This window comes from Rhinolophus sinicus, chromosome 16 (assembly GCF_057876585.1).
Source record: "Rhinolophus sinicus isolate RSI-liver-muscle chromosome 16, RSI-T2T, whole genome shotgun sequence".
Classification (NCBI taxonomy): domain Eukaryota; kingdom Metazoa; phylum Chordata; class Mammalia; order Chiroptera; family Rhinolophidae; genus Rhinolophus; species Rhinolophus sinicus.
The window spans coordinates 74179257-74199063 of NC_142516.1; the positions used below are offsets into that span (position 1 = coordinate 74179257).

At 41.7% G+C, this 19807-nt stretch overlaps 1 long non-coding RNA gene across 2 annotated transcripts in view; it reads right to left on the minus strand.

The window, feature by feature from the left end:
- LOC141571105 (uncharacterized) overlaps positions 1–19807 on the minus strand; it is a 40633-nt gene that overhangs the window by 16634 nt on the left and 4192 nt on the right. The window lies entirely within an intron of this gene.

Below are 19807 nucleotides of genomic sequence, written 5' to 3' on the forward strand. Positions count from 1 at the left end.
CAGTGATGACACTGTAAAGAACTGAGTTCCTCCACAGCCATGATAAATTCATCAGAAACCAGTTGCTATGACTTTACGTCATACAAAATAAAATGTTTTTGCCTGTTCCTCATAGAGGTTGGAGGGAAGTTAACTGCTATAGTCATGGCACAATTAGTCATTGTGAACATCTCTTCCATTTTCTGTTAAATTACCTGGAAATGTAATTTTTACATTTTATTAGTAGCTCTTTCTGGCGCTACTCAGAAATGTGAAATATTTGGAAACTAAAATTGATATTGTATAAAATAATGACATGTGAATTTTTAAATCCTCACCCTTAACCCCAAACTTCATCCAATGTTTGCAGCCTATGGACCATTGTCCCAGGAGCTACATCAGACACACTGCCCTGACAACTTAGGCAGCAAGTGAGAGGCAAACAAAAGCTAAAGTGGCATCATCTGGAGTGACATGCTGAATGACCCCGAGAAAATGTCTACACTGGAAATTATGTTTCTTTTAGAGTTGAAATCAGAGTTCACCCAAATTTAGTTAACCTCTTTAGGTTTAGTTAGTGTTTGATTTTCTTGGACCGAAGTACTTAAAGGTACTTACATAAGTACTAAAGGTGCTTATGTAATCCACTGAAACTCAAAACTAACAATTGAGCACATGTAATAGTTAAGTGGATGAATCAATCCACACGCCTGCAGAATGTGTTACAAGAAACTTAGCACGAATATTTCTGCTATTTTAAAGCAAGCATGCCAACACTGGCAGCAATGTGTCAGATAAACTATCTTTGCTTAACGTAAATATTTTGGACAAAATTGAGAATAGACTCATTTGAGATGAAGTCTTTGAGTTATCAGCCACCTTTAATTTTTTCAGTTGGTCAAATAGAGATTTAACTTAAATTGCTAAGGTGTTCAGTTAGGGTACTTAATCTCTTCTTTACTGCTCCTAATTCTAAAGGAATCTATTGCCCCAATTGTGTACCCTTCATTCTACATGATCTAAGACTTTGTGTAAAACCCAGCCACTTTCCCATGCTTTTTCAATGAATGAGCCACACAGTAGCAGGAGAAAAACTGTGCAGCTGGCACTACCATCTCTTTGACGTTGTTTTAGAATAGACAATAAATGACAGAAAAAGTGATAAAAGTCACTAAGTCACATTTGTCCAGCAAATCTATAAAATACGTATGGGCTAGAGTTGTAATCACACTGCTGCCTTCAGAACCCACAGGAAGAGGCACAATTAATTCCATTCCAGAGGTAAAGAACTGAACGTGGTAAGAAAGAGACTATGTTTGGGTTGGGATCAGAGCTGTTCAACACGAAATGGGGATTGGAAGGGAAGCATCCAAGGCTATCATTTGGCAGCTGTAGCTGATGTTCTTATTGACTAAGATGCTCTTTTATTCTTTGTGGTTCTCATTCTCAGCACCACACACTGGAAGGAACTCTGGACTGAATCAGAAGTCACCGTGTCTAGTCTAAGATAGGAAACCAACTCAACACAAGAAATGCACGGTCAGTCATTGAACCTCTTTGAATTCTTCACTTGGATAATAGAAACAGTCATATCTGCTCTAATGACTGACTGCCTCCCTGGGTGGTTGTGAAGCCCACACAGGCAGATGAAACAGCCCTGTGAACACCCTGGTACCACCAGCACTAAGTGACAGGCACCCAGGCCAGCATTACTTCCTTGACGTCACTGAGCCTCCATCTGACTATACCTCTGTCTTTTCTCCCTGCACCCACTTGCCTGCAGGCCACCCAGTGGGGTACAGAAGAAGCAGGTGAGAGAAGGAGGGAGTCAATTCTTCTCTGTTTGGATTTCTTTTAGCAAAGGCACAGGGCGACTAGAGAGTTTCCCTATTAGCAAAGCACTAAAAGTCCATTTAAAAAGACGGTTTTTATTTAGTCATTTAAAGAAAGATAAGATTGATAATTTATTAGGCTAAGATGAGAAAGGAACTAAACTAGGCATTTCTAAAGTTTTCACTTCCTAACCTATTTATAACTAACACCAACAAAAAATGTTGAATTCAATTGTACACTAGTGGTTTAAATGAAGGAAAGAGCTTCAAATATCACATTTCTGGAAACTTACCATTATTTAAAAAATCTAATCTGAGGGGAAAATATATATTGAAAGGTTTCCAAAAATTTGGAGTACTGGACCAGATAACTACCCTAAATAAGTTTGAGAGAAGTAATACATCTTTTAAGAAAGATTTCTCCAGAGACATAAACATATTGTAAATCCTTGAAAGCAGCTCTGTTCTGGAGTTTTTATTTTGTACAGAATGACTTCAGACATATAGTGTAGTAGAGACAAGGCCCTTCAAACAGAGCAGAGTAACAAACTTTCCAAACAGAAAAGTCAAGTACAGAAGATAGACAAGCTTTCCCCGAGGGAACACCCATGAACACAGTTGCGAGCATCTTAGCCTTCCGGGAGATGTTCTCAAGCTCCTCTTTAGAAACTCGGACTAAGTGAAATCAGTAACTAATTGTTCTCCTGCAGCATCAATGATGAAAGAGTGCTATTTAAATCCTATGTCGGCTGAGGATTTCAGAACAATTTACAAAAGAAGAAAGTAAGGGGCAGATTGGTGAACAGGCTTCTCAGCAGCTCATCCTGAATTCAGGCAGCTTCGTTCCGCTGGACCAGCTGCCCTGTGGCTGTGGATGGACCCAGGCTGCAGGCTTCCGGTGAGGGACAAGTTGAATGCAACCTTTCCTTTCCCAGCGGCTTTTCAGTGGGAGGATGACTGTCACCCCCTTATTTCTACTGGTGGCAACAGCACAGCTATTTAGTAGTCTTACTTTGGGGATCGCTTTAGGGTGGATAGAAAGATGTTGGCAACTTTCTACAGATGCTTTTTTTTTCCCTGAGAAAAGGAATGAATCTTCTCAATATCTTGATACAAGTTTCTATTTTTACTGTTTAACTTTCTTTTTTTGCCTCGCTCTGACATTTTTCTGCAAACAAAGTTTCTATTGAGGTAGGTACAATTTACATGGATTAAAATGAACATATCTCAACTGCATAGTTCACTAAGTTTTGACACATTTATACATCTATGAACCTATCTCCCAAATAAAGATATAGAATTCCCATCATCCTAGAAAGTTTCCGCATGCCCCGTTCCAGTCAATACTTCCACTCAAGGCAACCACTGTTCTGTATTTCTCACCATGGAGTAGTGTTGCCTGTTCTTGAACTTTACATAATAGAATTATAGAATATGTTCTTTTTCAAGGGGGCTTCTTTTGCTGACATAGTGTTTTTAAGATTCATCCATGTTGCACACAGAAATCGTTTTTCTTTTTTTAAATTGTTGAATACGAATATATCACAATGTGTCTATCCATTCTCCTGTGGATGGACACGTGTGGGGACAGAGCCCCAGAAAGTAGTTTCCAGGCTCTCAGCCTCACATAGACAGGTGCTGGCTCAGGTAGTAAATGGCCATCAAATGTGATTGCATGGCCATCAGCTGTAGCTAGTTGGCCGTCAGCTGTAACCAGTGAGCCATTGGCCACTAATATAACTGCTGTGGCTACGCTAGCAGAAAGATGGGGGCTAGCAAGAAGATGGTGGCTGAGCCTGCAAGTGGAGCAGTGAGGGTTGCAAACAGTGTGGCTCCTGCTTCCTGTGTCTCCAACCCAGCTGCCAGCGAGAATATAGTGGTATGACTCCTCTACCTATGGCTCCGTGGGTGTTCCTTTTTGGCCTCACCATATCCTGCATTCTAATGTGGGGAGCGGAAGCAGAGACCCCGCAGGCCTCCCTGCATGACAAATGGCGCAGCGAGCAGGGTCCCCTGCATTACACCCATCGAGCAGTTTCCAGTCTATCGGCCTCACATAGAAAGGTGCTGGCTCGGGTAGTAGATGGTTATCAGCTGTGACTAGTTGGCCATCGGCTGTTACTGGTTAGCCATTAGCCACTGACATAGCTGCCATGGCTAAGCTAGCAAGGTGGTGGTGTAGTGGTGTGGCATGGTGGTGTGGCATCCTGGTGTGGCGTGGAGTGGCGGAGTGTGGATTTCGGATTGCAGAGAAGCGGATTGCAGCTAGCAAGTGAGGTTGGTTGGCAGAGACAAGTGGACAGCGGGTTGTGGATCGTGTGGCTTCTGCCTCCAGTGTCTCCAAACCAGCCGCCAGTGAGACTATAGTGGTATGACTCCCCTATCTGTGGCTCCGTGGGTGTTCCTGTTTGGCCTCACCATATCCTATGTGGGGAGCGGGAGCTGCGATCCCGCATGCCACCCCGCATGACAATACAGTTAGTTAACATTATCAAATTATACTCCCAACCTTATAAAATTTGGCATATATGTCCTAGGACTATCCCCACACAACCTAAAATACAACCCACTGTCTCATATGCTTGACCTGTCATGATACAGATGGTATCACATTTTAAGTTACAGACAACTTGCCTTCTTAGAACTTAGGAGATCATTTGAGATTTGCTTAAGATGGCTCAAGTTCTCTTAAAAACTGAGTTCACAATGAGGTGACATTTCATGCCCACTAGAATGAATAAATTAAAAATGGCTGCAATAGTTTCTTGTCAGTGAAGATGAAGAACAACTGGAACTTTCACACATTACTTATGAGTGGGGTGTAAAATAATAAAACCACTCTGGAGAGGTGCTCACCAGTTTCTCAGTGTCAATTAATCACATGCCTACTCACTGACTCAGCAACTGTAGATTTAGGTGTATGCCCAAGTAGGAGTATTCAGAGCAGCTTTACTCATAATAGCTCCCAACTTTAAATGACAGACACGTGTTGTGGGGGCAGAGCCCCAGTAAGTAGTTTCCAGGCTCTCGGCCTCACATAGACAGGTGCTGGCTCAGGTAGTAAATGGCCATCAACTGTGATTGCATGGCCATCAGCTGTGGATAGTTGGCCGTCAGCTGTAACCAGTGAGCCATTGGCCACTAATATAACTGCTGTGGCTATGCTAGCAGAAAAAATGGGGGCTAGCAAGAAGATGGTGGCTGAGCCTGCAAGCGGAGCAATGAGCTTTGAGAATTGTGTGGCTCCTGTTTCCTGTTTCTCCAACCCAGCTGCCAGCGAGAATATAGTGGTATGACTTCCCCATCTATGGCTCCCTGGGTGTTCCTTTTTGACCTCACCATATCCTGCGTTCTTATGTGGGGAGTGGGAGCAGAGACCCTGCAGGCTGCCCCACATGACACATGGCACAGCGAGCAGGGTCTCCTGCACGACAATGGGGCTCTGTCCCCACAGTATCTTGGCTTTAAACATATGCTTACTTACCGCTGTACTTTACGGCTCATTTCAGCTATTTGGTAACCTGGCTCATAGGAAGTAAAGATAAAAGTGGAGATTGCCTGAGCATCAAATCCTCAAATAAATATTTTCTGAATGAAGCAAGACCTTTGGAAGGATTTTGCCTCATAATAAAGTAGTATTCAATTAGCCCTACTATATGCTAATGCTTTGCATATCTTATCTCATTTAATCTTCACAACATTGTAATAATTATTATCCCCATTTCCTCAGTAAAAAAACCGAGGCTTAAGAGAGTTACATAACCTGTTTAAGGTCTCAGCTAGATAGCTGCAGAATGGCTGCCCTGTCCCTGCTCTGACTCTGAGCTAAATCAGGGTACTAAATCCCTGTAAACACTGCTCTCTTACAGCAGAGAAGTTATCAGGGCACACAGGTGAAGCAAGAACACCAGGTGCTTTTATAGAGGTATGTCAAGACAGAGAGGCAGTGACTGTCTACAAACATGGAATTACGTTTCTAAGTAGAGCAAACTCAGGGCTGACAGGGCAAATTCATGATCTACTAATAAATACTTGTTTGCTGAAAATAACAATTTTCGTCTCTGTTTTAGAAATATTATCTTGCTTTCCAACTGCTGAAGTGACCTGGACATCTTTGAGAAAGATGAGTAATCCTCCCTACAACTGCAATTCCCTCCCCGCCAAAGGCCATTTCTCATATTTTTTTTAATTTCAAAGGAATAGGTATCACTGTGTGTGGGGGCAGAGCCCCAGAAAGTAGTTTCCAGGCTCTCGGCCTCACATAGACAGGTGCTGGCTCAGGTAGTAAATGGCCATCAACTGTGATTACATGGCCATCAGCTGTGGCTAGTTGGCCGTCAGCTGTAACCAGTGAGCCATTGGCCACTAATATAACTGCTGTGGCTGTGCTAGAGAGAGGGAGAGAATGGGGGCTAGCCAGAAGATGGTGGCTGAGCTAACAAGAGCGGATTGCAGAGAGGCGGATGCCGCCAGAGAGAATATAGTAGTATGACTCCCCTACCTATGGCTCCGTGGGTGTTCCTTTTTGGCCTCACCATATCCTGCGTTATGTGGGGAGCGGGTCCAGAGACCCCGCAGGTCGCCCGGCACGACAAATGGCGCAGCGAGCAGGGTCTCCCGCACGACACTGTGAATTGTTTTTATCAAACAGTACAAAAGTACATATTGTTGAATGAGAAAAATACAAAGTGTTAAGCAGGATCTAATGTGCTACATTTTGTGAAAAAGAAAAGGAGAGAATAAGAATCTATATTTGTCTTATTTGTTTTTAGAAACACAGAAATTCTAGGATACCTAAGAAACTGACAGTAGATGTTACATGAGTGGACTGGGGATGTAGATGGAAGAAAACTTTTAACAGTATATCTTCGTATATTTTGGGGGTGGGGAAATGTTGAACTATGTGACTTTTATAAAAATTTTTATAACATTTTTGTTAAAAAATAATTTAAAATTTTTATTATAATTTTTGTTTAAATAAAAAATGTTGAGTAACAAAAAAGAACACAAAGTATAAAGTTAGTGTCTCCAACAGAGCCCATTCTATCTCATTACCACAGATAACTGTTATAGTTTGATACATATTCTTCTAGAACGCTCTCAATATAAACTTATTTCTATGTATTAAAACATATACAGTGTTTTTATTTTATGTTGGCTTTTACTAGGTTTGTGCTCTGCATATTGTTTTGGATTTTACTTTTTGACTCACCTGTAAATGCCAGACACCTTTTCCATGTTTGTACACATATCACTGTAATTAAACATTCCCCAACTGATAAACAGTTAGGTTATTTTCAAGTTTCCCGTTCAAACAGCAATAATAAATTTTTGAATATGTGAAGTATATATATTCAAAAAACGATGAACATTTCCCAGGACTCTGACCAACAACTGCATCAGTTTACAAAAGCAAACAAGAGTACCCATTTCTCCACATTCCCACTAACCCTAAATATTTTCAATCTTTTAACTTTTACAAAACTGAGAGTTAAAATAGAAAGACATCTGTGGGGACAGAGCCAGGAGTGCAGTTTCTAGGCTCTCAGCCTCACGTGGAAAGGTGCTAGCTCAGGTAATAAATGGCCATCAACTGTGATTGGATGGCCATCAGCTGTGGCTAGTTGGCCGTCAGCGGTAACCAGTGAGCCATTGGCCACTAATATAATTGCCCTGGCTACGCTAGCAGCAAATGGGGCCTAGCAAGGAGATGGTGGCTGGGCTAGCAAGAGTGGATTGCAGTTAGCACGGCGGATTGCAGCTAGCAAGTGAGGTTGGTTGGCAGAGAGAAGTGGACGGTGGGTTGTGGATAGTGTGGCTCCTGCTTCCTGTGTCTCCAACCCAGCCGCTAGCGAGAATATAGTGGTATGACTCCCTGTGGGGACAGAGCCCCAGAAAGTAGTTTACAAGCTCTTGGCCTCACGTGGAAAGGTGCTGGCTCGGGTGGTGGATGGCAGTCGGCTGTGGCCAGTTAGCCGATTGGCCGCTGGTATAACTGCTGCGGCTATGGAGGAGAGCCGAGGAGAGCAAAAGAGAGGAGAGGAACAGAGTTGAGAGAGTGGAGGAGAGTCGTAGGTCGGTTGGCGGAAACGCGGACGGCAGGTCGCGCGTCCAGTGGGCCAAGCCTCCAGTGAGACTATAGTGGTATGACTCCCCTACCTATGGCTCCGTGGGTGTTCCTTTTTGGCCTCACCATATCCTGCGTTCTTATGTGGGGAGCGGGACCAGAGACCCCGCATGACACCCTGCATGACAATATCTTATTTTAATTTGCATCTCCTGGATTATGAGAGGTGAGCATCTTCCAGTGTTTTGTCTCTCTTTGCTCACACTCCGAGAATAAGACAGGTCATAGGTGAAAACTATGGCAGGAGCAGGGCATTCCCTCTTAATTCCTTGACTCAATGCTTTCATCACATCGGAGGAGAAAAAAAAATGAGACATCAATGTCATCTAAGACAGAGGCTGCAAATTGGAATGATTTGGAGGACTAAGCAGGGAAATGCAAGTGGATGCTGAAGGAGAATCAGTAGAGAGGTGAGGACTTCAGTAACTGGAAAGTGCCGACCTTACCAAAGTGATTCTTGTTAGTAAAAGTGTTAATGATTGTGCAGACTAAATATCACTTGTCTGAGACACTGCAACCCTGACCGAAAATGATAAAGAGTTGATTGCCAAAGAAATACATCTGAGTACCAGATTTTGGCTTCTGTTGAAAGAAATCACCTAAAATTTTGCAAAATTTTATTATTTTAAATTTTAAGTTCAAGTTTTTGTCTTGATTTTTGTTTAAAAGTTAACATGAAATATAATGTCTAGAAAACATATAAAGTACTTTTTTGCCTCACTTAGGTCTAAAGAGGAAGATCAAGTGAGAGTAATTATGAATTCACCAGGAAGCAAGTATGAAGAATTTACTTCTTTGCTTTAGTTTTTATCTATGTTTATAAAGACATATTTTGCGTAAAATAATTTTTTACAGTTTTAATATTGCTTTATTATTTTGCAAATTGTTTTTACCTACACTTAATATATTATTCAAACAATTAAGAAATTAGCCCATTTACTTGATTACTTCACAATACAATTGAGGTAATAGACACAAAGAAAATATCTATAATATGTTGTGATGAGTGTTTGCAATGGAAGTTTGCATTCTTCCCTACAAGAAAGTGAAAAAATAAAGAACTGTCTTGTATTGGGGTGGCTGGTAAGACAAGAATGGTGACATTTCAGCCAGATATATTAAAGAATGAATATAAGTGTACCAGTTAGAGAAAAGGGAAAGAGAAATATATCATATATAGAGAGAAGAATATTTGAAAAGGCTTGGAGGTTACAAGCCAAGAAGTCTTAAATCTTTTATTAACTTGAACCACTTGAAATTGCAATTTTGAAGGTCAAAAATAGTCAAATGTCAGCAATCTCCTATAAGTAAATGAAAAGCTTTTCTGTAAACTTGTCTATTCCACAGCCAATTTATTTTGAAAGGTCCAGACCTTTCCACAGGATGGTGGGAACAATATCATTGTAGTGTTAATACTCATACGAATTAATTTGTTTTTATTGTATGATTCAAACTTCTTGCTTCATTCTTTTTGTTTTTTTGATTGCCAACTCATGAGGAAGCCAAGTTTTGGTAGTAGCCTGAACCAAAAGAAACAGCTGTATCTCTTACCTTAAGAGTCTGCCTGAGGATTAATGCTTTCCCAAAGTTCTACTCTCTACAAAGGAGCCTTTTTGGCTCTGACTGGAAATAGTGACTAAGCACGGACAGGAAAATGCTCTGTGTTACTCTAAGGTATGAAACATTACCTGTTTGGTGAAGTAATATTACACAACTACTACCCTCCTCTTACACCAAATGATTCATCAATTTCATGGGGACATTTGTCACAATCATTATCTTGGTCATCACCAATTAGCACCCACATAGAGATGACACTGTACTAGGTGCTTGAGAGAATACAAGGAAGACAAAGAGTACCACTTATAAAGTAAACTGTTGGAACTGTGCATTTGAATTATGAAACACAACACAAACATACTTGTAAGTCCAAGCCTACTTGAGTCAAACATGATAGAATAAATTCACTGAAACTCACCATTGAGCTTCACAGTGGTTATCTGTGTTGCAACAGGGGATGGAGCAGATGGTCTTTCCACATGAAAGAGTCTGAGAAAGGTTCCCACTCTTTGGAGATCCAAGAATCAGATAAAGATTTGGGAGGGCCTTTGTTGACCACTGAGGCAAAATTTTCAGAATCCTTTTACAATGCCCCTGATCAGTGAGTGTCCTCCAGGTCTCTAAAGATTTGGGTAATTTGAAGATTCCCAGTTAGATTCAGTTGGTTAAGCGATGGGAATTTCAGAGAGTTCCATAAAGAAATTCTGGAACAAAAACTCATTTGAAATTATCATAGGGGCTCGTCCAGTGCCTCAGGCAGTTGGAGCGCTATGCTTCTAATGCGGAAGGTGGCCGGTTGGATTCCCACATGGGCCAGTGAGCTGCGCCCTCTACAGCTAAGATTGTGAATAACAGCTCTCCCTGGAGCTGGGCTGGGTGAGCAACCAGAGGTTGGCATAAGCTGCTGTGGGCTGCTGTGTGCCTCCGTGAGTAGCCGGCAGCCAGTGTGAGCTGCTGTGAGCGGCAGACTGACGACTGGGGACCGGGTGCCTCGGGGGCGGTGAAAGGCTCATAATCCTACTTAGCTAGATTGAGAAACAACAGGCTTGAAAGGGGGTGATAGTGGAAGAAAATGGGGGAAAATAAAGAAATTATCATAGAAGACTGTTATGCAAACTTTCCCTAGTTAATAACCTTTAATAAAAGAGATTTTTACATGGGCATTGGAATTAAACCAAGAAAATGTTTTTTCCATTGTCACCATTCTAATTTCAAATTACTCCTTGCTGCTGTGTATCCTCTTCAATTCCATCCTATACTAGATAGAGGCAGAAAAAGAAGAAAAACTGAACAACAAAATCTACTTGTGCATGTCTGAGAAGCTCACTGAAGCTTTCTAAAAGACTTATGCAGAGTAACCCCAGTTCATAAGCAACTCATGTGCCCTTAGTGTGTGCCCAATCAGTTGATTAGAAAACAATATGTATTTTCCCCCAGGTACCAAGCCTTAGTGGTTAGACACTGAGGCTGGTCCAGGACAGTCCACTTACCTGAGGGTATACCTGAAATGGTGCCATACTGATGGCACCCAATAGAATCTAACCCCTGTGGGCCACAGATCTCCCCAGGAAGCCAACCACACATCTGTCCCAGTGCAATAGATCAAGGCCTGCCCAGTGCAGGGCAACGGGACATAGTGGGCTATTCCTAGCATTGTGACATGATGGTGCAGCCTGGGAAAGGAGACATGGGGGTGGCATCCAGGTGGCCACTGGGACTGAATACGACTAGAATGACCTTGTCTGTCCCAGTAGTTTCCCATAACCCTTTGTCACCCCCCAGCCCTGCAGACCTGCTCAGTGATCCCTTTTCACTAATGGTTGGAAGTGGCCACTGTAGAGAACATCCCGCCTTACAGAGGTTTTCTGAGTGTTTATGGTGGGTAATGAGACAGAATTTGATAAGGGCGACAGTTACTCCTCCACCTTTTGGTACATTCTTTTATGGGGGTTGTGGGGGGAGGCTTGGCTGCAGGTCAGGGCAAATCTAGGCTTTGGCCATGCAGGATCTCTGGTCCCAGGACCAGGTGCACAGGCTCAGGGACAAGGAACAGGATCAGAGAACTCTGAAACTCTGCATCTGGGAAAACACCCCAGATGGGTACCAAGAAGCAGGGCTGTAAGCAGGTACTCAGTCTTCTCCTTTCCACTTCCAAGGCTCCTCAGTCCCACCTGGGCAATGTGAGCTACAGGCTGGTGTGTGCTCCTCGGAAGCAAGCTGAGAGGTGGAAGGGAGAAAGCACCTTCAGGGGTGGCAGAAGAGAGAAATAATGGGGGCATCTATGGCCATCTTTGTTCCAAGTAGAACACTGGGTGGAAAAAGACACTCAAGAAACTTTAAAAAAATAAAATCAACTTCCATATTATTCACAAACTTTTAAAAAACGTATTTCTATAAATTTATAATGAAAAGACCAATGACCCAATAGAAAATGGGCAAAGGACATAAACAGTCTATTTCAGAAGAAATATAAATAGGCAATATGAAATTATAACAAAATGTACTAATAATCATAGATATGAATCTCAAAAGCATTTGCTTAGTGGAAGAAGCCAGACACAAAATAAGTCATTTCTTTTTTGAATGAGTCTATTTATGTGAAATTATAATAAAGGCAAAGCTAGAGTGACAGGAAGCAGATCAGTAGTTGCCAAGGGCCAGGCTTGGGGGAGAGGATGGACTACTAAGGGGCAGGAGGGAACTTTGTGGAGACACTCACCAACCTGTACACTTAAAATTGATGGATTTTATTGTTTGTAAATGAAACCTCAAAGTTGACAATGAAAATGAAAAGATTTTAAAGCCTAATTGTGAATATAAAGTGCTTAAATTCTTGGCTTTTTAGCCCTGAAAAGGTACTTAGAGTCCATCTGGTGAAACTCCTTTCTTTTATATTTTATATGTGAGGAACTGGCAGCCCAGAGAGAGATTACATCACTTATTCAAAATTATACAGCCTGCTGGTGGCCGAACCACATCCTTGCACCCAATCTTTGCACTCTTCTTTCCATGCTGCCATCCCCCTCAGCACATTTAAATTGTAAACGTATCATGTCCATCACGCAATTTACAGGCACCATAAAACATCTTGCAGAGGTACTCCTATGGTACTTTTATTTTTAACACATCCCCATTGTGTTCAACCAGAGAAGCAGACTAATAGGAGATATACAGGAAGAGACTTACTAAGGAATTAGTTTATGTAATTGTGGGGCTGGCTAGGCAAGCCCGAAATCTGTGGGATAGGCCATCAGGAAAGACATGCTGGAACTCTCTGGTACAGAAGAAATCCCACAGGAGAGATTTCTTCTGCCTCAGGGGAGTTTCAGCTCTGTCCTTAAGATGTTTCAACTGATTAAATCAGACCCACCCAGATTATCTAAAATAATCTCCCTTACATAAAGTCAACTGATATGGATTTTTATAACATCTATGAATACACCTATGACAACTCCTAGATTACTATTTGACTGAATTAACTGGGGACTATACCCTACCTAAATTTGTGCATAAAACTGACCATCACACCCCTCTAGTAGATAAGGATGGAATTACCACTTCTGTTTTCTACTAGAAGACTGGAAGTACAGAGTGCTTAAATTGTTTGCCGAAGGGCACACAGCTAATTCACATTTTATTTTTCAATTGTACAATAGCAATTCTTACCTCATGGTTGTTGCAAGGATGAAATTAAATCAAATCAATTCCAACTGTGTATGTAAAGCTCCTGGCACAATCGGTTCTCAGTGTTGGAAAACAGCAATTATGTCACATTTTGCTTATAAAATGAGCTGGTTTACAAGTTCTGAGGAAATGCACATTCTCCTTCACTCCAGGTGGGAGTACACACTGGAATAAATTTTTTCAGCAAGTAGTTCCATTTCCAGAAATTAATGTTATAATATTTGTACACACTTATAAAGATAGATATGCAAAGATATCCATTGCAGTATTGTTTGTAAATGGAAAACAAAACACACTCAAATGCCCAACAATAACAGAAGAGTGTTAAATAAATTATGATACAGTTTGTCAACATAAGAGCATCCAAATCTATAGAAAATTTTATCAGAGTTTATTTGAGCCAAACTGAGGACATGCCCAGAAGCAAGATCTCAACAGACTGAGAAACTACCCCAGAGAATCATAATTTTGCAGTTCTTTCTATGCCTTTGGAATCACAGAAGGGAATGTAAGGAAGATTACATGAAATTGACTCGTGGTAGATTAAGGAGACAGGAGAAAGCAAAGTGGAGAAATCCTGATGATTGGATAAAAAGTAAAATAGAGAGGTACATATTTCACTTTCACTGGTGGGTACAGGATACTTAACATTTAACGTTTCCAGTAAGTAGGGATGGTATAGAGAAAAGGATCATGTGCTCCCTTGATGGTAGTCACACCTCTGAGGAGTCTGAAGAGAGGATTACTTTGGCATTTCAAAGGTGTGTTAACCTAGATAGATGCTAGATGCACAGAAACAATGGACAGGGCTTGCTTAAGGCAAAGACAAGCCTTTTAGTAAAGGAAGTTATAGGCTTGAGGTCTGACTGTCCAGGATGACCTGCCTAGTTAGGAATCTATGATCAGATCAGCCTGTGAAGTAACTTTCACTGACTTTGTCAGATTTAGTACATAGCCCCTGTTTTATTCCCAGGTTGGACAATGGAATGCTATATATATTGACAATGAAAGATGTCCATAGCATAGTATTTGATCGAAAACAGAAGAGTTTGTATTATTTGATACATTTACGATCCTAGACATTTTGCTAATACCTTCGATGGTGGACAAGGACGGACAATTCTGTTAAAATGAACATTTTGCTCCCTGAGAAAAAACTCTAAAGGGGTGACAGTGTTTCGGTTCAACTTAAAGGCTGCATCGTTCTGCTACTACCTGTCCTTTCTAAACAAAATATCAGCCCTTGTTTTCTCTGTTAATACAGAGGGACCCACACAGGTTAATAGTGAAGTCACCAAAGGGATTCACCACGGGCAGCCTAAGGGTCAATGACAGACTGCTTGAACGTTGAGTTCAGACACCAGGTCACAGTGTGGTGAGCTAGAGCAGATCCGGGTGGCAAACAATGGGTCCTGTTATTTGGGGAGAAACACCTGAATCAATGAGGCATGTTTGGTCTGTGATGAAGGGCAACTAGGTAGCCTTGGTTGTAATGTCTTTTATTTAATGTCATTCAGGATTTCTCTTTTTCCTGATGAAATCTGGAGAAGAGGAGGCTGCATGCTTTCTGAGGCTCGCTTATCAGGGGGATGGGATGGCTACATAGAAACCTCATCGCTTGAGGACCCACAAAATGAGAAATTGCCGAGATTGTTTGGTCAATGGGGAAGAAAGGAAGCACAGGTCTATTGGTAAACTTCTCCAGCCCAGGAACTGTATCAGTGTTAGTTCATCAATGATTCCTCGGCACAGGGCCAGCCATAAAAGGGATTTGTAGAATGAATGTAAGGCAAAACATCATTTCCTGAATCAGGCCATTGTGCTGTCATTATCCTAAGCCCCCTGCCCTTCCCACTCCAACACCTTACACAGTATCCCCAGAGGAACAGAGTGAAGGTCATTTGCAAAGGAAGAAATGGGGCCAAACCCAGTCCCACAGATCTGGCTAAAGGGCTAGTGAGAAGCGCACGGCTCAGTCAGTAGTGTCTTCACTCTGGACTCAGGCCCGGTATGCTAGTCTGGGGCTGTGTGAATTAGGCCTAAACTGCTCAAAACTCTTTGTCCCTCACCCAGCACTTTTCTTCAAATAGAACTGGAAGCATATTTTACAATTCCTTCATCCTTCTTAGAGGATTTAAAATCCATTCATAAGTCCACGTGAATCCCAGGAGAAAAGAGCTTCCCAGAACAATAGGTGAAACAATGGAAGAAATCTATTTTGAAAGGAAAGGGTGATTGTTGAGGGCTATTTTCCCTGTATAAAGCTAAAACCTTCTCTAATGCCTTACAGTAGGATTCTAGAAGAATGGTAAATCAATAAACATGATCAATAGTCAATATCTCAATGGCAACAGTTTTTGCTGCAATGTAAGTGTGATTTTGGATTGAATGACAATTCTTAAGGACACGTCCATTTTTGAGGGAGAGATTCTATATGTAAATTGCTGCTTATATCAATACTTGTGTTATCTCATTTAATTTTTAATACAACCATATAAAGGGCATTGTTATTCTACACATTTTATAGTGGGTGAAACCTAGTCTTAGAGAAAGTAAGTCATTTGCACAAAGTTTATGCTACCAAAGAGGAAACTGAAGATGTCTACATTCCAAAGTCAGTGCAATTTGGTAGTAAATTGGGTCAAGAGGTACTGAAAATTGTATTTTTATTGGTTTGTCAGTTTTCCACTGACTGTTTTAACACAGACATGGCTACAATGTAGAAAGATTTTAAAATAGAAGCTTTGGGATATTTAGTGATTTTTGGCTATCAAGGTTTAGTATTTCCAGCAAAACATTCTTATTTATGAATTCTCTGCTCCATCACAATCGAAATAATAAAGAGAAAGAAGAGAAAGCATAAATGATCTTTCATTGCTTTTCTAATCCAAAAGAAAAGAAAAACCAGAAAGATAACAGAAAACAGAAAAGTTCAGACAAATCCCCAATTTTCTACCCTTTCATAAACTGGGCAAGATAATCAAATTATTCGTTTTCAAATAGCAACTCAATGTGCTTACAGAAAGGTTTGGTTGCCTGTCAGGTGCAACACCTAGATCTTCACTGTGCTCCGTAGGGGGAAATGCAACAATATTATACCAAATGACTTTATTATCTAGTATTCTTGGAAATCACTAGATTAAAAACCTGATTAAGATGAGTTGTACCTCCATGCTCATTTTTAGCATTTCTCTCATGTACCTCAAACTATTTCTCTTTCTTCTTAGTGTCCCTCTAGTGTTCTCCTAGGAGAGGGACAGCAGAAGAGGGTCTCACTTCCAGGGATCAGGAAGGTAATCACAGCTACTTGGCTGACCATATCAAGATGCCACCCACAGGGACCTCTTGCATTGCCTCGTGGACTTCATCAGAGTTTTAGAATCCACCAGGGCCCTGAGAATGGGATGGTAAGAACTTAGGGGACTCCTGCTGGCTAGTTGCTGGTTTTAGGGACTCTCTAAGAAACAAGGTAGTTCTACACTCTCTCTGGCATTTCTAAGATTTTCAAAGACAGTGAAGAGAGACTAGGATTTCTGTGTCCTGGGAGCAAGAGAAGTTTCCCAAATACACCTGAGACCCACTGAGCTCTGGCCAAGTACCAGTGTTCCCAGAGAGTTGGAGCCATATTGGCAAAAATTATTTTTTTAATCCAATAATTATCATTCTGTAATGATATTCACTGTGTGTCTATCACACACTGGGAAACCTAACACTATAAAACAAAGTCTCTGTCTTCAAGATGCTTTTGTTGGGGAGATGAGATATGTGACTTAGTTTCACTTGTCCTCTTGGTGAAAATAAAAACCTTTTCTTATATCACTCAAATTATGATTAGTCTCACTTCCCTCTTTGAACTTGGAGAACAAACTCTTCTTTTGCCACTTCCCAAATGTTCTCGATCAAATCCCACTCACTTTTCACAGTCATGCAACCGTCACTGGACACTATCAGTGAGCATTGCATGTCAGTTAGTTTTTACACAGAGCCCATGGAAATTTAGAAACTGGGCAAGTGTGTGGGGGGCAAGATGCTGTGCAGAGGGATGGGTGGATTTAGAAGCCATACATGCCATATCCACAATATAGATGCTAATTAGCCTTGGAATGGCCACGGGGTGTAATCCTTGCTCCCCGGACCGCAGACCTGGGATGCTGAACAAGGAAACACTCAAGCAGGACACCTAGACTCCAAGCCTTATTAATTCAACATGCCGTTGGGCTATGTGACTGGGGGCACCTGTGCATTCTGCCACACCATCTGGGCGCAGGATGCTGTTACTAATAAAATCATTTAAGGGAAGTGTTGTTGCTTCCTTGGATCAGAACTGTGTTCTATACTGAGCTCTTACACACTATTTCATTGGGCCATGTTAGCAGTGACGCTGAAGAGAGATCAGATTCCTTATTCAGAGGGTGAGTTAGTTCTCCAAAGTGGAAGCTGGGTTCCTCAGTGGATCCTATGGATTTGAGGATAAAGTTTAGACGTGCCCAAGACCGCAGCTCCAGGTCTGCTTTAAGGACAATGAAACCAAGATAAGGAGGCAGCAACCACTGGGGGTTGAGAAACACCCCCAGAGAACATAAGAAAAAATATGTATATAAACCACGACAAGAGTGACTCAGCAAAATTTTCAAAGCTTCTATTGAAAAAATTTTTCTGGTTTTGAATTTTTGAGGGGCTCATATAGGAATTGGGGATGCTTGATTATACAGTTCTATTTCCTTCTTGTGGTCTCAAATTCTTTAAAAGAGCATTTTATGTATGTCTTTAGATTTAGTAAATGAATGAACCTTACATTTTTAATACCTGAGATTCTCATAAGCAAGAATCACTGAAGCATTTTTATCAGAGGTAGGCTTAAACATCTGACAAAGAACTAATCATAGATAAGGTACAAAGGTTTTGCCTCTGAGAAATGATCTAGCAAGGAAACACCCAGGAGGCACAGAGCAAAACACCCTGCTGGAAGCTGGTGGGGTGGGAAGATGCGGAGGCTCAGGCCAGAGGAGGCAGCTGCATGCCTTCTGCGTGGCTCACCTGTCTTTCCCTCTTTGCAGCATGACACCAGGTAAGCTGGCATAAGCAGGGAAATGAGAGCCTGGCCTGGGGGACCTTCGGTGTTTTATCTCACAACAGCCTCAGTGCTCACATTTCACATCTCCTGGTGCCCTCTGGCACCCAGAGTCCAATTTGCAATATAAGTGATGGGGATTGGTGGTGAGGGATGAGGGCAAAGTCCCCAAAGCTCAGCCTCCTTTTCTAAGCCCTGCTGGCCTAAAGCATGTTTAAGTTTCTTCTTCACTGGAGGGAGGAACCTGGTACCACCCTTGACTTTGTACACCGCACAGCTGTGACCATCTCGCCTGTAAAAAGGGCATAAATAGCACCCATCTCCTAGGGCAGCGGTTCTCAAAGTGGCTCCCCTGACTAGCAGCATCAGCAATTCTCGGGAACTTGTTAGAACCCCATCCCAAACCCACTGAACCAGAAGCTCAGGGGACAGAGGTCAGCGATGTGTTTCACCAGCCCTCCATGTGACTCTGATGCACGCTCAAGTCTGAGAACCACAGTCACAGGTTGTTGTGACGAGTTCATTAGGAGGATGTGTAATGTGCTGGGAACAGAACATGCACATAAGTGTTATTTAGCTAGTATCATCACCATCATCACCACAGGAATCCTTCTAATTATGCTTTAATTTCCAGTCGTGCCGGGTACCCACATATGGAGATAACTTTTCTGTGGAACAAAACCCCTGGAACATATATGTGCAAGCTGGCGCTCTTAACAACACGAACGTCTTCTCTGTCTTGATCACTGAACCACTTTATTATAATGATATGGGGTGTCAAGTGGGAAAAAATGCAAGAACTTACATTAATAAGGAAAGACTTTATTAATGGGAATGATTACAATAGGTACATGCTCAAAGCCTAAACCAGAAATGTCTCGGGAAGGGGCAAGTAAGCAATGCTTTTATACGCAGAGACTATGGGGTAGGTAGCTGTGGAAGGAGTAAGGGGTGGGGGAGGTAATGAAACTGCTGTGTGAGAGTCTTGAGACAAAAAAATTGTGTCAAACATTGCACTAACAGGAGAGTCGAAGCATGACATGTTGGCTGTAGTCAGGCCCATGAGCAAGGAAGTTAGAGTGTAAGAAGATAACAGAGTTTGGAGCCTAACTGTCCTAGTCAAGCTAGACTGAAGATAAACACAAAATTTTGATCAACTTTGTCAAGAAACTAATTTTTACTTATGCCATGTGTAGTAGGCTAAATAATAGCCCCCAGAGATATCAGATTTTAATTCTTGGAATCTGTAATCGTTAACTTATATGGCAAAGGTTTTGCAAATGTGATTCAATTAAGGATCTTGAGATGGAGAGATTACCCTAGATTATTTGGGTGGACCCTATATATAATCCTAAGTGTTCTTATAAGGAGGTAGAAGGAAATTTGACATAGACGGAAGAAGAGACTGATGTGACCATAGAAGTCTCTGCCTCTAGAATGATGCAGATAGAGGTCAAGGACAGCCTGGAGCCACCAGAAGCTGGAGAGAAACAGGTTCTCTAGAGCCTCCAGAAGGAGCACAGCACAGCCCTACCAACACCTGGTTTTTGGCCC